The sequence below is a fragment of the Bos taurus genome, chromosome 12 (assembly GCF_002263795.3).
Source record: "Bos taurus isolate L1 Dominette 01449 registration number 42190680 breed Hereford chromosome 12, ARS-UCD2.0, whole genome shotgun sequence".
NCBI lineage: Eukaryota > Metazoa > Chordata > Mammalia > Artiodactyla > Bovidae > Bos > Bos taurus.
Window position 1 is genome coordinate 76,279,970 of NC_037339.1, and position 18,734 is coordinate 76,298,703.

Genomic DNA, 18,734 nt, shown 5'->3' on the forward strand with positions numbered 1-18,734 from the left:
TATCCCCTGCCCCTGGAGCCGGTCCCCAAGTAGCCTGTGGAAGCCAGGACCCAACGCCCAGCACCTTCTGAGCCTTTAAAACTCAGGGCACCCATTTGACCCTATCTGCTTTAGGGTCAACCAGGAATAGTACAAACCTAGAAACTTAAAAAAAAGAGTGGGGAAAGGACCTGTGGTTTGACATTTTTCAGAATTTTTTTTTCTCTTGTGTCTGTGTTTCAAGGACACTTTTCAAGTGCAGAGAGCTGGAGAGGAAGCTCTATAAATAGAAGGGGCCCCACGGTGGTGGTGGGGTGGGGGTGCAGCTGGGGAGGACGAAGTGCTCTCGGAACATCTGCTTGTCTCCAAATCTAGGGCCCTGGAGGGGCTTTTCGGGAGGCCCTTCCTCACCATCAAAACCAGGGCTGGCACCAAGTCTGCTGCCTGGGCCCCCAGGTTCCAGCTCCAGCCCGTCCCCAACCCATTTCCACCCAAGTCGGCCTTCTGGGAGGAAAAGGAGGCATCTCAACTTGGATCTAAGTTCCAGGGGGTCATTTGGCTTAAAAAGCCCCCCTCCCCACACTGCATTCACCCCCAACCCACCAGGGATATCTTAACATCACCTAGATGTGTCCCGCCCTAGTCAAACCTCAGCAATGCCTTCCTGAGGTCTTGGGATAAGCCCCGCCTGCAGCCCACCGATAGCAGATCCATCATTTTCAACCAGGTAGATGTAACAAGAGAGAAGTGAATTGAGGGCAGGTGGTGCGAGGCTGTATTTGTACTGCATCCCCGGTTTTTCCTGGGAGTGTATGTTTCCTTGGGAGGGGTGGGCTTTGGTGGGAAAAAGACGAAAGGCCATGGAGAGAGTTGGGAGAGGGGGCCAGATTCCCCCCTCCCCCCCGCTTTCCTCCCTGCCCCTACTCACTGACCAGCTTTCCCTCCTCCCAGCTGCACCTCCCTCTCCCAGGACCTTATCTTTGCTCCTCACCTGGACCTTCCCTTGGCCATCAAGCCTCCACCTCAGCCTCGCCTTGCTTGGCCAAGGGCTCTTCAAGGACCCTCTAAAATTAGAACCTCTTTTTTGGCCCCGTGGGCCCTTCCTTCCAACACCTAATGTGTGTGAGCCAGAATTTGATTGGCATAGCCATTAGGTAGATGTTTCTCTCCCCCAACAAACTGTGAACTCTGAAGACAAGCACGAGTTGGTTTTGCTGACTGCTGTGTGCCCACCTTCCAACTCAGGGTCTGCAGGGGAAAGGGTACCAGATACAATACAGGTGAGAGGAGGAAGGGGAGGAGGGAGGAGGAAGAAGAGGAGAGAAGGGGTCCTGCAGGGAACAGGGGAGAGTGGTGGACAGGAGAGGGGAGGGGATGGGACCAGTTATCACCAAGAACAATGCAGGCTCTCTCCAACACCCCCTGAAAACGCGCTTCGATTCCCCTGTTCTAACCAGTCTAGGGCTTCCCAGGTGGCGCTAGTGGTAAAGAATCCACCTGCCAATCCAGGTTAAATATAGCAGATGTATGTTGGATCCCTGCGTCTGGAAGATCCCCTGGAGGAGGGCATGCAACCCACTCCAGTACGCTTGCCTGGGAAATCCCATGGACAGAGGAGCCCGGCAGGCTCCAGTCCATGGGGTCCTAGAGAGCGGGACAAGACTGAAACGACTTAGCAGGAATGCACTCATGGTCTCAATTAAATAGTCAGGAGACAAGAAGAGGTCTTGTGACCATGGCTGGGCCCCTCAGGAAGATGACAGACTCCTTTCCTGGCAAGGACTCAGCCAGTGAGAAGCCAGGGACTCTGTTTACTACAACAGCCCTCCCAACTTCCTTTCCACTCTAGAGAAGAGTCTTCCTTCCCTTTCCGTGTGGGGCTTTGCACGTGGCACACTACAGTGGCAGGTGCTGAATGCTAATTCTCTGCCCATCCCGAATAAACCCATCTGGAGATGCTGGAGAAATATCTGGTGGTTATTTGTTTCAAATCACATTCCCAGAAGATCCCTGTGTCTATTTAAGGTCACTGGGAAAGACTGAGGGCAGGAGGAGAAGGGGGCAACAGAGGATGAGATGGTTGGATGGCATCATCGACTCAATGGACATGAGCCTGAACAAACTACAGGAGATGGTGAAGGACAGGGAAGCCTGGCATACCCGGCTTCCCAGGCGTGCCCAGTCCATGGGGTTGCAAAGAGTCAGATGGGACTGAGGGGCTGAGCAACAACAACAACCTCCCAGTTCACCCCAGACCCAGCCAACCTCTAATCTGCTCGCTCTCTCTCTGCATATAGATTTGCCTTTTCTGGATGTTTTGTGTAAATGGAAACATCCAGTGTATAACCTTTGGCATCTGGTTTCTTTCACTGAGCTTAGTGATTTGGGGGTTCCTGTTGTGGCATGCGTGTTTATCAGCAGTTTGTTTCTTTTTGCTGCTGAACAGTAGCCCTGAGCCTTGGTTTCTCATTAGTGAAGCTGTGCTGTGCTTAGTCGCTCAGTCATGTCTGAGTCTTTGCGACCCCATAGACTGTAGTCCGCCAGGTTCCTCTGTCCATGGGATTTCCCAAGCAAGAATACAGGAGTGGGTTGCCATACCCTCCTCCAGGGGGTCTTCCCAACCCAGGGATCAAACCCAAGTCTCCTGCATTGCAAGTGGATTCTTTACCATCTGAGCCACCAGGGAAGCCCTATCAGTGAAGGAGAAAGATATCTACGGTGCAGTCATAGAGAAACCATGCCTTCTTCCAAGGACCCCACTGAAAGGGAGGTTGGCCCAGGTGAGTCTCCTATGCCTGGGAGACAGAGAGAACAGCCCATGATGGTGATGGAGACTGGAAAGAATCACTACGATGGAAAAACTTAAAAGACATCTCAATGGGATAGAGTGACAAGCAGAAACCAGTGAGGTCAAATGTCAAAAAAAAAAACCTTTCCTTCGGTTTCACATATCACTTTCGTAAGTGGGAAGTGCCAGAATAACTAACACCTTGAGAAAAACAGAGGAGCCCTGAGTTTGGAGAGATGCACTCTGCATCAACAGGACCCAAAGTCGGGGCCACCCCCAGACCCAAGAAATGGGAATCCCCTGGCAAAGATTAGGATCAGAAGCCCTCCCACATGATTCCAATGTACAGCCAAAGCCAAAGTCAAGGATGACTGTGCTGAAGGTTACGGGGCACCCAGAATAACCGACTGCTGTATCAGAAGGGAGGATCTCGGGTGGAATCCTGATCTTCCTGTAACACCCTCACACAGACCGCCCTCTTCTGGAAGGCCACCCGGAGGTGTAGCTGTTGCCCTCACATCCACAGATGCCCCAATGCTGACTCCACATTAGGCCCTGACAGGCGCAGGGACAAGGCCGGATTATCACAGGGGGAGATAGCTGGTTCTTCCTACTTTAGTAAAGAAAAAGAAATTCACCAATACTATCTGAATACATCCTCCTGGAAACTCGCCGAAGGAAGGTTTCCCTAGGACTGATCACAGCAGTCGGCTACGTAGATTTCTAGACACTTTTCCCTGCATTTTAGCTCTCTAGGTAAATACACAACCACATAGTTGAAAGTGCACATTGCTCTCAATTTTGCTCACTTCTACCAACGTCATTTCGGTGAGCCTTCTTGTACATATGCACCCACGCACACGTCCACTTCTTTTGTTATTAGGGTAGATTCTAAGCAGTGAAATGTCTGGGAGTTCTGGGCTCTGCATTCAGCTTTGTGTATTTATTTGCCTTTAGTGTTACAATGACTATAGCAGGAGAGTTGGTGGTTTCATTCTTGGTTGTACTATGGACTCTGTTGATTTTCAAGTAGGTTCCCTTTCCCCTTGTGTGTATGTGAGTCTCTGCTAAGTCACTTCAGTCAAGTCTGACTCTTTGCAACCCTATGAACTGTAGGGGATCTTCCCGACCCAGGGATTAAACCCGGGTCTCCTGTGTCTCCTGCATTGCAAGCGGATTCTTTACTGCTGTGCCACCAGGGAAGCCCCTCTTTCTCCTTACCTTTTCTAATTAGTTACAGTTAGCGATTACAAAAACCATTAATATTTTATTGTGGTTGTGGTGGTGGTGGTTTAGTCACTAAATCATTTCCAACTCTTTGCGACCCTATGGACTCTCACCTGCCAGGCTTCCTCTGTTCATGGGATGCTCCAGGCAAGAATACTGGAGTGGGTTGCCATTTCCTCCTCCAGGGGATCTTCCCGACCCAGGGATCAAACTCAGGTCTCCAGCACGGCAGGCGATCTCCTGCACTGCAGCAGATTCTTTACCGACTGAGCCACCAGGGAAGCCCACTTTAATCAGTTTTGAGTGAACAGTTCTGTGGCACTGAGTACATTCACACTGTTGTGCATCCACCCTCACCATCCAGTTCCAGAACTTTCTCATCTTCCTGAACAGAAACCCTGTAGTCATTAGACACTAAGCCCCCAGCACCCCCTACTTCCAGCCCCCAGCCCCCACTGTTCTTCCTTTTGTCGTTATGGACTTGACTGCTCTGGGAAGCCCATACAATATTTGTCCTTCTGTGTCTGGATTCTTCCACTTAACATAATGTGTCCACGATTCATGCACACTGTAGCCTGTACCAGCTCTTCACTGCTTTTTACGGCTGAATGATAATCCATCGCATGTATGTGTCACATTTTTTTATCCATTCCTCTGTCAATGGACACTTGGGTGGCTTTACCCTTTTGGCTATCGTGAATACTGCTGTGATGACTAGGAATACCCACTGTAAAAACATCTGTTTGAGTCTCTTCTTCCACTTCTTTGGATACATATGAGCACTGGAATTTCTGGATCATATGGTAATTCTTTGTTTAATTTTTTTGAGGAATCATCACACCATTTTCCACAGTGTCTGCACCACTTTACAGTCCCACCAGCAACGCACAGAGATCCAGTTTCTCCAGTTCTCACCAACAGTTGTTATACTCTATTGCTTTTTAAAAATACTCACACTAGTCGGACACGACTGAGTGACTTCACTTTCGCTTTTCACTTTCATGCATTGGAGAAGGAAATGACAACCCACTTCAGTGTTCTTGTCTGGAGAATCCCAGGGACGGGGGAGCCTGGTGGGCTGCCATCTATGGGGTCACACAGAGTCGGACACGACTGAAGCGACTTAGCAGCAGTAGCAGCAGGGAATTCCTTGGCAGTCCAGGGGTTAAAACTCTGAGCTTCCATTGCCGAGGGCACAGGTTCAATCTCTGTTTGGGGAACTAGGATTCTGCAAGCTGTCAAGCATGTCCCCCCGCAAAAAAGTAAAATAATGAACTCTTCTATTAAAAATACCCACACTAATGGAAATTAAAGCCATTGATTTGTGTCTGTTGATCTTGCGTCCAACCCCCTCCTCAAATTCTCACATTAGTTTTTCATTTGGTGTCTTGGATTCTCTAGGTAGTTCATCACATCACCTGCAAGAGTGACAGTGTCTTTCCTTCTCATTTTAGACTCGGGCCCCTTAGTCTTACCCTTCTATGCTATCAAGGCCCCGCTTTACAAGGTTGAAGAGAAGCAGCGTTGGATGGCAGCCACCCCTTCTTTCCAGTGTTTCACCCTTGTTATTGTTCAGTCGCTCAGTCGTGTCCACCTCCTTGCAACCCCCTGAACTGCAGCACACCAGACTTCCCTGTCCACCATCTCCTGGAGCTTACTCAAACTCATGTCCATTGAGTTGGGGATGCCATCCAGCCATCTCATCCTCTGTTACCTCCTTCTCTTCCTGCCCTCAATCTTTCCCAGCATCAGAGTCTTTTCCACTGAGTTGGCTTGTCGCATCACGCGGCCAAAGTGTTGGAGCTTCAGCTTCAGCATCAGTCCTTCCAATGAACATTTAGGGTTGATTTCCTTTTGGATTGACTGGTTTGATCTCCTTGCTAAGGGACTCTGAAGAGTCTTCTCTTACATCATGATTTGTGTAAGCTTCTGGTGAACCCTGGTTAGGACTCAGCATGTTTCTGGATTGCTAAGAGTTTATCAATAGTATGCAGCTTTTCAAATGTTTTTGGGGTGTCTATTGAAATTATTATGGTTCAATGCAATGAAATACACTGATAGGTTCCCTAATAATAATCCACCCCTGCCTTTGTTGAGTGAACCTACTTGTCATGAAGTATTTGTGTTTAATGTAAAGTCCAGGCTACACTCGATCACCACAGATGAACAGGTGTCCAAAGGCTAAGGAAACACAAGAGATAAGGATGGATAAGGCTCATATCCTTGCTCCCAGAAGGGCACATCAGTGGAGGAAAATCCCAAAGGAGCAAGAGTCTTCAAAGAACTTCTGATCCTGTTGTAATAAGATGGAGAGAACCACATTTATCCAAGTTAATATCAAGGAGAGTCCTGGGTGCCCTTAGAAGAAACATTGTGATAAATAGATTTCAATTGGTGAAATGTCTACCCAAGAAGAGCCTCATGTTGTGCTGAGCATCTGAGCTGCTGGGGTAGGCAGAGCTGGGGCAGAGCTGACTTGCCCGTGGGTTGAAAAGGACAGGAAGAAAACCTGGAAGTGGAAAGCTAGAGAGACTGGGCAGTGTTGGGGAGAAAGGAGAAAAAGAAAAGGAAGCCGAGGGGGGCCCCTGGGGAGAAGAGATTGTCAACCAGGCTGCAGGCTGGTTTGCTCTCATTACTTGTGGAAAAAACTGAAAGTTAAATTTGCTCAACTGTGTCTGACTCTTTTGCAACCCTATGGGCTATACAGTCCACAGAATTCTCCAGGCCAGAATACTGGAGTGGGCAGCCTTTCCCTTCTCCAGGGGATCTTCCCAACCCGGGGATCAAACCCAGGTCTCCCTCACTGCAGGCTGATGCTTTTACCCATCTGAGGTCCAGTGGGGGAGCAAGCAAAGGGCCAAGTTCTGTCAGCAGCTGGAGACACCATGCAGGTGGAGCGAAGGAGCTGAGGACGCCTGACTTCAAGGTCACCCCGAGGCTTGGGACGCAGCAAAACCTTGCACCTGAGCTGGCTGGGGGTGGAGTTTACCAAGGGAAAGGGCAAAGTATGACTTGGGAGATGAAAGTTCTAGTCTGGAGGATCTTAATCACATGGTGTGGATCCCTCAAAGGGTCTGTGAATAGAACCCAGAGGGTCCACGAACTTAAATAGGAAAAATTTACATGTTTATTTTCCCTAACCTCTAACTGAAATGGAGCATTCCCTTCTGTCTTGAACACAGGTAACAAATCCTAAGTTTTAGCTGTGCCAAGAGAAATAACAAGACAGAGTCTCATTCCACACTTTAGGGGTTGCCAGTATCTCAAATGCAGTACTTGGATGCAATCTAAAAAGCAACAGAATGATCTCTGTTCATTTCCAAGGCAAATCATTCAATATCACAGTAATCCAAGTCTATGCCCCAACCAGTAACGCTGAAGAAGCTGAAGTTGAATGGTTCTATGAAGACCTACAAGACCTTTTAGAACTAACACCCAAAAAAGATGTCCTTTTCATTATAGGGGACTGGAATGCAAAAGTAAGAAGTCAAGAAACACCTGGAGTAACAGGCAAATTTGGCCTTGGAATACGGAATGAAGCAGGGCAAAGGCTAATAGAATTTTGCCAAGAGAACGCACTGGTCATAGCAAACACCCGCTTCCAACAACACAAGAGAAGACTCTACACATGGATATCATCAGATGGTCAACACCGAAATCAGATTGATTATATTCTTTGCAACCAAAAATGGAGAAGCTCTATACAGTCAGCAAAAACAAGGCCGGGAGCTGACTATGGCTCAGATCATGAGCTCCTTATTGCCAAATTCAGACTGAAATTGAAGAAAGTAGGGAAAACCACTAGACCATTCAGGTATGACCTAAATCAAGTCCCTTATGATTATACAGCGGAAGTGAGAAATAGATTTAAGGGCCTAGATCTGATTGATAGAGTGCCTGATGAACTATGGAATGAGGTTTGTGACATTGTACAGGAGACAGGGATCAAGACCATCCCCATGGAAAAGAAATGCAAAAAAGCAAAATGGCTGTCTGGGGAGGCCTTACAAATAGCTGTGAAAAGAAGAGAAACGAAAAGCAAAGGAGAAAAGGAAAGATATAAGCATCTGAATGCAGAGTTTCAAAAAATAGCAAGAAGAGATAAGAAAGCCTTCCTCAGTGATCAGTGCAAAGAAATAGAGGAAAACAACAGAATGGGGAAGACTAGAGATCTCTTCAAGAAAATTAGAGATACCATGGGAACATTTCATGCAAAGATGGGCCCAATAAAGGACAGAAATGGTATGGACCTAACAGAAGCAGAAGATATTAAGAAGAGGTGGCAAGAATACACAGAAGAACTGTACAAAAAAGATCTTCACGACCCAGATAATCACGATGGTGTGATCACTGACCTAGAGCCAGACATCCTGGAATGTGAAGTCAAGTGGGCCTTAGAAAGCATCACTACGAATAAAGCTAGTGGAGGTGATGGAATTCCAGTTGAGCTATTTCAAATCCTAAAAGATGATGCTGTGAAAGTGCTGCACTCAATATGCCAGCAAATTTGGAAAACTCAGCAGTGGCCACAGGACTGGAAAAGTTCAGTTTTCATTCCAATCCCAAAGAAAGGCAATGCCAAAGAATGCTCAAACTACCGCACAATTGCACTCATCTCACACGCTAGTAAAGTAACGCTCAAAATTCTCCAAGCCAGGCTTCAGCAATATGTGAACCATGAACTTCCAGATGTTCCAGCTGGTTTTAGAAAAGGCAGAGGAACCAGAGACCAAATTGCCAACATCCGCTGGATCATCGAAAAAGCAAGAGAGTTCCAGAAAAGCATCTATTTCTGTTTTATTGACTATGCCAAAGCCTTTGACTGTGTGGACCACAATAAACTGTGGAAAATTCTGAAAGTGATGGAAATACCAGACCACCTGACCTGACTCTTGAGAAACCTATATGCAGATCAGGAAGCAACAGTTAGAACTGGACATGGAACAACAGCCTGGTTCCAAATAGGAAAAGGAGTACATCAAGGCTGCATATTGTCACTCTGCTTATTTAACTTCTATGCAGAGTACATCATGAGAAATGCTGGGCTGGAAGAAGCACAAGCTGAAATCAAGATTGCCAGGAGAAATATCAATAACCTCAGCTATGCAGATGATACCACCCTTATGGCAGAATGTGAAGAGGAACTAAAAAGCCTCTTGATAAAAGTGAACGAAGAGAATGAAAAAGTTGGCTTAAAGCTCAAGATCAGAAAACTAAGATCATGGCATCTGGTCCCATCACTTCATGGGAAATAGATGGGGAAACAGTGGAAACAGTGTTAGACTTTATTTTTTTGGCTCCAAAATCACTGCAGATGGTGACTGCAGCCATGAAATTAAAAGACACTTACTCCTTGGAAGGAAAGTTATGACCAACCTAGATAGCATATTCAAAAGCAGAGACATTACTTTGCCAACAAAGGTCCATCTAGTCAAGGCTATGGTTTTTCCTGTGGTCATGTATGGATGTGAGAGTTGGACTATGAAGAAAGCTGAGCGCCAAAGAATTGATGCTTTTGAACTGTGGTGTTGGAGAAAACCCTTGAGAGTTCCTTGGACTGCAAGGAGATCCAACCAGTCCATTCTAAAGACGATCAGTCCTGGATTTTCTTTGGAGGGAATGATGCTAAAGCTGAAACACCAGTACTTTGGCCACCTCATGCGAAGAGCTGACTCATTGGAAAAGACTCTAATGCTGGGAGGGATTAAGGGCAGGAGGAGAAGGGGACGACAGAGGATGAGATGGCTGGATGGCATCCCCGACTCGATGGACGTGAGTCTGAGTGAACTCCGGGAGTTGGTGATGGACAGGGAGACATGGCGAGCTGCGATTCATGGGGTCGCAAAGTCGGACACGACGGAGCGACTGAACTGACTGAGTCTCTCAAAATATTGTCCATGCCCGTTGCTGCTTTGAAATCATGTGGTCATGAACCACGTGATCCTAAAGAGGGTAATGGGGTGGTGGTAAGGACCACACCAAAGGCAGGCTGGAGGGGGCTCCTGGGTCTCTGTTTTTCATTTCACCCAGCACTTTCTCTGTGCCGGATACCGGTGGCCCGAGGGTAGATACACAGATACAAGGCAGAGAGCCTGCCTGGAGGCAGTCTGGAGGAACCCAGGGGCTGGGGGAGGGACACAGCTCAACCAGACGTGCACCTCCGCGCCGATGATTCACGCCGCATGAGCACAGAAGAGGGGTTGGTGGGGGTCAGACGAGGTTTCTCACGGGAAGTGACATTTGAACTGAGTTTTTCAGGATATGTTAAGCAGTGCACACAGGACATAAAAACTTTCCTCTAACCAGAAAACTCCCTCATCAAGCGCGTGCGTGTCCCCGCTTAGAGTTCAAAAGAGCAAAAAGCAGAAATTTCCCCGGCCGTGGGGCTGAAACAGGAAACCACCCAGAAACCCTCAGCCAGAGGAGGCTGGGAGTCCCCGGTTCCCTGGGCCCGAATGGACATTTCACAGGAAGCACCTCTGGGCACAGCGCGCGTCTGTGGCCACCCCTCTGCCTTGGCATGGAGCCTCCATGAGCTCACGGGCTGCCGTCTGTCGCGCATGTTAATGAATCACAGGCACCTGTGCCCGACGCGGACCTGGCCCCTGCAGATCCCTGTTGAATGAGCGAATAAATCCAGCCGCAGCGGCCCTGCCTCCATCCCTCTGAGGGTCATTCCTGTCCCCAGATCACCAAGTTGTCCTGCCCCTCTGGACGACCTGGGAAGACCCCTGCCCCCAAACTCCCAGGGATACAGAATGGCTTCAGGCCAGTGAGCAGGTGGAGCGCCATCCCCTGGGCTGCTCAGGTGTGAATTGTCTCTGCTGTAGTCCAGGTGGGCAAGGTGTCATCACGGGGATCTGCAGGGTCCTAGCGGGTGTCTGAGCTTCCTAGACGAGGGACCCCTTTCCTCAGGGTGTAGTCTGGGCTGGAAGGATGAGTCCCAGTTGGTGGGAGCAGAGGGCTGGAAGCATCTTCACCGGAGCCTCCATCCTGAGGTCACAGTGGGTGCAGAAGGTCGCCTTCTCGCATGGCCTCCTTTGAGCTGGTCCCTGATCCACAAAGAATACAGTAGAATGTTTCTACTGCGTCTCTGTTGCCCCCAACAATGTTATGGGCAGAACTGTGTCCCTTCCACCAAATTCATCCGCTGCAGCGCTAACCCTCAGCACCCCAGAATGTGACTGTTTCTGGAGATGGGATTTTAAAAGAGGTGACTAAGTTAAAATGAAGTCACCCAGGAGGGCCCTGTTCTAATACATTGCTGATGAGTTGCTAAATCATGCCCAATTCTTTTGGAATCCTGTAGACTGGAGCCCACCAGGCTCCTCTGTCCAAGGGGTTCTCCAGGCAAGAATACTGGAGTGGGGTGCCCTTTCCTTCTCTAGGGATCTGCCCGATCCAGGGATCGAACCCAGGTCCCCTGCATGGCTTCCCTGGTGGCTCAGAGGGTAAAGCATTTGCCTACAATGTGGGAGACCCAGGTTCGATCCCTGGAGAAGGAAATGGCAACCCACTCCAGAATTCTTGCCTGGAGAATCCCATGGACAGAGGAGCCTGGTAGGCTACAGTCCACGGGGTCACAAAGATTTGGACACGACTGAGTGACTTCACTGTCTTTCTTTCTTTCTTTCCCCTGCGTGGCAGGTGGATTCTTTACCACTGAGCCACCAGGGAAGCCCAATCTAATCTGACTAGTGTCTTTATTAGAAGAGGAGATTAGGACTCAGACTCATACAGAGGGATGACCATGCGAAGACACAGACAGAAGACGTCCTGTCTACAAGCCAAGGAGAGAGACCTCAGAGGAAACTAATAGCTTACGGTGAATGGTGTCAGCTTTGTGATTTCCAAAGATTTAACTTCGGGACCAGGGACCAGGCTTGATCACTCAAGAGCTTTTGTACAGCAGAGTTTTATTAAAGTATAAAGCAGAACAGAGAACGCTTCTGACATAGACATCAGGAGGGGGATGAGAGTGCCCCCCCTGCTAGTGTTAGCAAGAGAGTTATATACTTTTAAACTGGTTATTACAATACATCAAAAGAATGTCTCAAGGTTGTAAAGATCTTACTAGACCCACTCCCACAATTTACATTTTAGGATAACAGGATCAGAACTTAACAATAGAAAGATCCTACCGGACCCACTCCCATAATATACATTCTAAGATATTAGGATTAGGATTAGTCAGAAGGTCTTCAGGAAGGAGAATCTGTCCTCAAGAAGGACACATTGTTGTTATATAACCCTTAGTACAGAGTGTAAACTGAGTTGTTGTGTAATCATCAAAGAAAAAAACTTTTTATGTGACCAAGACTAAAGAACGTACAGAGAAAAAAAGGATGTTTGTCCTCTCCTCCTCCTTGAGAATTCGAGACCCCTATCTCTGCTTCGAGAGCCCCAGACCCCTTTTTCCTCCTTGGGGACCCCGGCCTTCGTACCAACCTGCTTAGAAAGTGACTCAAAACCAACCCCACTGACACCTTAATCTCAGACCTCCAGCATCCAGATTCATGAGGAAATAATTCTCTGTTGCTTAAACTCCCCAGACTGTGGTACTGTGTTACGACAACCCTGGCTGACTCCTACAACTGACCTCACTCCGTGAAGGTTTTCAATGGGCTCCCAGAGATAACACCCACAAGCTTCTGTCACCACAAGGGAAAAATAAACAGAAGTGCCTTCAAAGACTCATAGGTCAGAAAGACCTCGGGACCCAGGGGTGGGTTATTTGGTTATTCGCTGACCTTATTGCGTCTCCGCAAGCAAAACAGGGTTTCAGAGCTTGAATTTCCCAGAAGCACCAGCTGCTTCTTGCTGATGTCAGAGTATCCACGCTTGGCGGTAAGCTGATGTTGGCTCACACAGATTTTTACACGCAGAGAAGGAGAACCACGGAACCCTGAATCCCATTACACAGCAGACGTCTGCAGGGAGGTTAGTGGGTTTTAGTCTTAAAAAAAAAAAAATCTGATGCGTGCCTTAGTCTTTTACAGGGTTTATTAGCCATGTGCCTGACTTGCCGCCTCAGAGACAAGAGTTAAGTCCAGCTTGGAAGTGTCCTGAGGTATTATACTTGGCAGCCAGTCTCTCAGTTTTCACGCATTTCACTGATTACCTGGCGATGCCTCCGAGGGCTTTGGGGACACGTGGGCGCCCCACCCCCATTTCCAGCTTGCTGTGCCTTCAATTGCCAGGCAGGTAGTAGCTTCCAGCTGTGCTCTGCTTTAATAAGATGGACGCTCCCTCTGCCTCTGGAGAAAGTCCAGGCGGTTTTGTTGGTTTTGGTTGATAAGTGACTGACGGGCACGTGCGTGCAGGAAAGCCACGATGGGTTAAACCGTCTTCCGCTGTCCCCTCTCCCCGAGGTGAGTAAGCTCTCAGGGCTGGAGGTCCCAGGACGGGAGAGGCAGGGTTTGCTGCTACCTAGCCCAGGGCCTTCGCTTTCTGAGCTTCGGTTTCCTCATTGTAAAATGAGAAAAATAGTAACAGCCCACCCAGAGGACCTTCGCAGGCTGAAGGGAGTCACCTGTGAATGGACTGTGTCTGTTCCCTTTCGTCCCTGTCTTGCCCCTTGGAGGCAGAACTATGGCTTCTCCGGGGCACCCCCCACCTTGCCCAGCACCACGCTGGGCACACGCTGAGATTGGGACGGGGAGTGTTGATGAATCGATGTCCTGGTCTCAAATCCTTTGCACGTTTCACTCAACGGTGTCCGCCTCAGCTGGGACTATCTTTGAAGAAGGTGAACTTTAAAACTGTCTTTCTGCTAAAAATAACTGATGCTCCTTGTATTCAGTTTGGAATATGTACTCGAGCACAAAGAAGAAAATAAATATTATAGCTAACCCTCGATACTGAAGTTTCAGTACGTTGGCCACCGGATGCAAAGAGCCAACTCATTGGGAAAGACCCTGATGCTGGGAAAGATTAAAGGCAAAAGAAGGGGAAGGCAGAGGATGAGATGGTTAGGTAGTATTACTGACCTAATGGACAAGAATTTGAGCAAACTCTGGGAGACACTGAAGAACAAGGGGAGCCTGGCATGCTGCAGTCCACGGGGTCACCAAAGAGTTGGGTGCGACTTAGCAACTGAACAATATTTTGCAGTCTTTTCTTCCAGTCTTTTTTTTCTATGCATATGTGTACTCAAGTCCCTTTTACTCCAGTGCCTGGACGTTTGCCCTGAACATCTTAGAGAAACCTGTCAGCATCTAAAGCCTCAAAGACAAGACCTTCCTTACAACAGAGCTATGTCTGACAGCCCTGTCTCTCTGAGTAGTAGAAGTCCCTGTACACTCCAGGGCTTATCTCACGCTTCTTGCAGAAGTAAGATCACTCTCGTATCAAAAACACAACCGAGAAAGCTGCCGGGATATTTCCAGGCTGGCAGCTTGTGGTGATGAGAACTTTTTAAGTTAGGCAAATAATTTAGAGAAAAGAATGTCTCTAGGTTTCTGGACATCTTGCTCCGTGTTTGTTCTTTAGATGAAGAAATACAGTCATCTTGGTTTTATTTCTGGTTATGGAGGAACTAGCTGCGGGGCCCTCACGTTGGGTCCTTTCCCCAGATCAAGGTTTCACTAAGGAAACCAGAGGGCAGGCTGTTATGCTGGGCAGCCCTGCACCACTCAACTGGGCAGGTTGACCAGCCGGGAGGGGAAGTGGGTCTGCAAGGCTAGGCAAACTCATCTGATCCAAGCATTTTTAGGAAATAACAGCGGGGACTCCCCGGGGGTCCAGTGGCTGAGACTCCTCGGCCCCAGTGCAGGGGACCCGGGGAATCCTGGTCAGGGAACCAGATCCCACACGCCACAACTGAGACCCGGCGCAGCGAAATAAATAAATAATTTTGTTAAAGAAGGAAATTACAAGGCAAAGAGTGTTTTGCTCAGGTGTAAGACCATTCATGGAGTCCAGCAGGCCTCTCATACACCTCTTCTGATTTGCTGTAGGGTCCACATATTTGACACCAGACGTAGAAACAGCTGTGATTCTCGCATAATCAAAGCTGAGCTTGGTGGGTGACTTTTTTATTCAGTTGAAGTATAGGTGATTTACAATACAGTGTTAGTTTCAGATGTACAGCAACATGATTCATTATATATACACATATATTTCAGGTTGTTTTCCATTATACGTTATTCAGTTCAGTTCAGCTCAGTCGCTCAGTCGTGTCCGACTCTTTGCGACCCCATGAATCACAGCACGCCAGGCCTCCCTGTCCATCACCAACTCCCGGAGTTCACTCAGACTCACGTCCATCGAGTCAGTGATGCCATCCAGCCATCTCATCCTCTGTCGTCCCCTTCTCCTCCTGCCCCCAATCCCTCCCAGCATCAGAGTCTTTTCCAATGAGTCAGCTCTTCACATGAGGTGGCCAAAGTATTGGAGTTTCAGCTTCAGCATCATTCCCTCCAAAGAAATCCCAGGGCTGATCTCCTTCAGAATGGACTGGTTGGATCTCCTTGCAGTCCTAGGGACTCTCAAGAGTCTTCTCCAACACCACAGTTCAAAGGCATCAATTCTTTGGCGCTCAGCCTTCTTCACAGTCCAACTCTCACATCCATACATGACCACAGGAAAAACCATAGCCTTGACTAGACGGACCTTTGTTGGCAAAGTAATGTCTCTGCTTCTGAATATGCTATCTAGGTTGGTCATAACTTTCCTTCCAAGGAGTAAGCGTCTTTTAATTTCATGGCTGCAGTCACCATCTGCAGTGATTTTGGAGCCCAAAAAAATAAAGTCTGACACTGTTTCCACTGTTTCCCCATCTATTTCCCATGAAGTGATGGGACCAGATGCCATGATCTTCGTTTTCTGAATGTTGAGCTTTAAGCCAACTTTTTCACTCTCCACTTTCACTTTCATCAAGAGGCTTTTTAGTTCCTCTTCACTTTCTGCCATAAGGGTGGTGTCATCTGTATATCTGAGGTTATTGAGATTTCTCCCGGCAATCTTGATTCCAGCTTGTGCTTCTTCCAGCCCAGCGTTTCTCTTCCCTGTGCTATACAGTAAATCCTGGTTGCTTATCTGTTTTATATATGGTGGTTTATATCTGTTAAACCCATATTCCTAATTTGCCTCTCAACCCCTCCCTCTCCTCTTTGGTAACCAGAAGCTTGTTTTCTACATCTGGAAGTGTATTTCTATTTTGTATACAGATTCATTTGTATTATTTTTGTTAAGATTCCACATATAAGTGATATAATATTTGTCTCAGCCTGACTTACCTCGCTAAATATGATATTCTCTAGGTCCATCCATGGAGAAGGCAATGGCACCCCACTCCAGTACTCTTGCCTGGAAAATCCCATGGACGGAGGAGCCTGGTAGGCTGGAGTCCATGGGGTCGCTGAGAGTCGGACACGACTGAGCGACTTCACTTTCACTTTTCACTTTCATGCATTGGAGAAGGAAATGGCAACCCACTGCAGTGTTCTTGCCTGGAGAATCCCAGGGACGGGGGAGCCTGGTGGGCTGCCATCTATGCGGTCGCACAGAGTCGGACACGACTGACGCAACTCAGCAGCAGGTCCGTCCATGTTGCTGCAAATGGCAGTATTCCATTCTTTTTATAGCTAATATTCTGTTGTATATATACGTGTGTGTGTGTATATATATATACGTATATATATACATACTGCATCCTCTTATGCAATGGCCTGTTTTTGCACACTGGGGTTGCTTCCGTGTCTTGGCTATTGTAAATAGTGCTGCTATGAACACTGGGTCGCATGTGTCTTTTCATATTAGAGTTTTTGTTTTTTTCTGTATATACACCTAGGACTGGAATTGCAGCTCTTGTTGTTCAGTTGCTCAGTCGTGTCCGACTCTTTGTGACCCCGTGGGCTGCAGCATGCCAGGCCTCCCTGTCCGTCACCAACTCCCGAAGCTTACTCAAACTCATGTCCATTGAGTCGGTGATACCATCCAGCCATCTCATCCTCTGTCGTTGTCCCCTTCTCCTCCTGCCCTCAATCTTTCCCAGCATCAGGGTCTTTTTCAGGGAGTCGACTCTCTGCATCAGGTGACCAAAGTATTGGAGCTTCAGCTTCAGTATCGGTCCTTCCAATGAATATTCAGGGCTCTATTTTCAGTTTCTTGAGGACCCTGCATCCTGTTTTTCTGTGGCGGCTGCAGCAGTTTACATTCTGCTGGTGACTTCTGAGTCCTGCAATCCGCCCTTCGTAGCTGTGACCCTCCCACCACTGTGGTGATGAACCCAACTACACTTCAGATACATTTATGTGTGTATGTGTGTGATTCTGTGAGTGTGCATGAGTCCATAAAGGGAAACACTCCAAGGTCAGCCTTGCACAGTTTCTTCTTAGCTGTCTAACTTTTTAAAATATTTTGATCATGAAAATATCTGCTTCTCCATACAATTTTTCCTCATAGTATTTAAACCCTACCCTTCACCCTGAAATCATACTAAATTCCTATAATTTATTTACATGCGTGCATGTACCTGTGTGTACACACACACACACACACACACCCCCCCCAGGGCTTCACTCAGGGCCCTGTAGGTATGCAATAAGTTACATACCTTAGCTATTATTATTGTTGGCTTTTTTTTGGATTGTAGTCTGACCTTTAGAACCCTGTGAATAAAATGGATACCCCAGGAGTACAGACCAAGGACGCCTGGGAGATCAGTGCGTTCCTTTTTAACAAAATTGCTACCGGAGGGAAAGTAGGGGCGCCTTTCGCACGGAAGAGTTTGAGCTCTTGACTACGCCCCCTTGTGGTGAAAAAGGAGTAAGACCGAGGGATTGGTCCTTAGCGCAAAAAATGCTTCCTTTGTGTGAATGTCAGTTATTCCTACTATGTCACTATTATTGTTGCTGTGACCACTAGATCTTCTACTGGTTGATTGTTATTATTCATAAGGATGCTATTGAACCTGGCATTGTGCTAAGTAAGCACTTCATGTACTTTATTTCATGTCAGATTTAGAACAACCCTATGCTGTAACTAGGGCCTTCCCAGGTGGCTCAGCCACAGCGAATCCACCTGCCAATGCAGGAGACCCGGATTTGATCCCTGGGTCGGGAAGATCCCTGGAGAAGAAAATAGCAACCCACTCCAGTTTTCTTGCCTGGAGAATCCCGTGGACAGAGGAGCCTGGAGGGCTCCCAGTCCGTGCAGTCACAAATGTGTCAGACTAAACAATGCTGTAACTATTGTTAGCACTGCCATTTATAGAGCAGGAAGCTACAGCTCAGAGGGTTTGAGTAACTTGTTCAGAGTCACACAACTTATAGGAAATGGGTCTAGAACTTAACCCAAGGCCTAACCCCTGCGCTTAACCACTTACCCACTGTCACACCATAGCCAGTTAGAGTGGTGTTTCTCAAACCTGAGTTACATGTGGACCCTTTTAAATGAAAAGACTTTCTTATGAATGAAAGAAAACAGACTCTTCTGAGAAACTGAGTTAAAACCTTGTAACCACAGGCGATCCTGGGCACCATCACAGCCGTCCAAGAGTCACAAGCGCCTAAAGAGTCCCTGGCATGGGGCTTCCCTGCGTGGCCTCATTCAGTTGATCCTATCCATTTTTTTTTTTTAAATGATCACTGAAATGAAATCAAAGCTAAGTTTTATTCTTAAGGGAGCATGTGGGCAAGGCACTGCCCTCCTGCCTCAACCCTGCCAACTATTTTTAATAAACCCCAGTCTGAGAAACACCCGTTTAGAAAATGGGTACAGAAGAAAGCGGTTGGTG

At 47.7% G+C, this 18,734-nt stretch overlaps 1 long non-coding RNA gene across 1 annotated transcript in view; it reads left to right on the forward strand.

The window, feature by feature from the left end:
• Positions 1-8,944: 8,944 nt before the first annotated feature.
• Positions 8,945-18,734, forward strand: part of LOC132346792 (uncharacterized) — a 37,515-nt gene continuing 27,725 nt past the window's right edge. Inside the window, exon 1 of the long non-coding RNA XR_009496742.1 lies at positions 8,945-12,934. This is a non-coding gene — a long non-coding RNA (uncharacterized lncRNA). The remainder of the gene's footprint in view (positions 12,935-18,734) is intronic.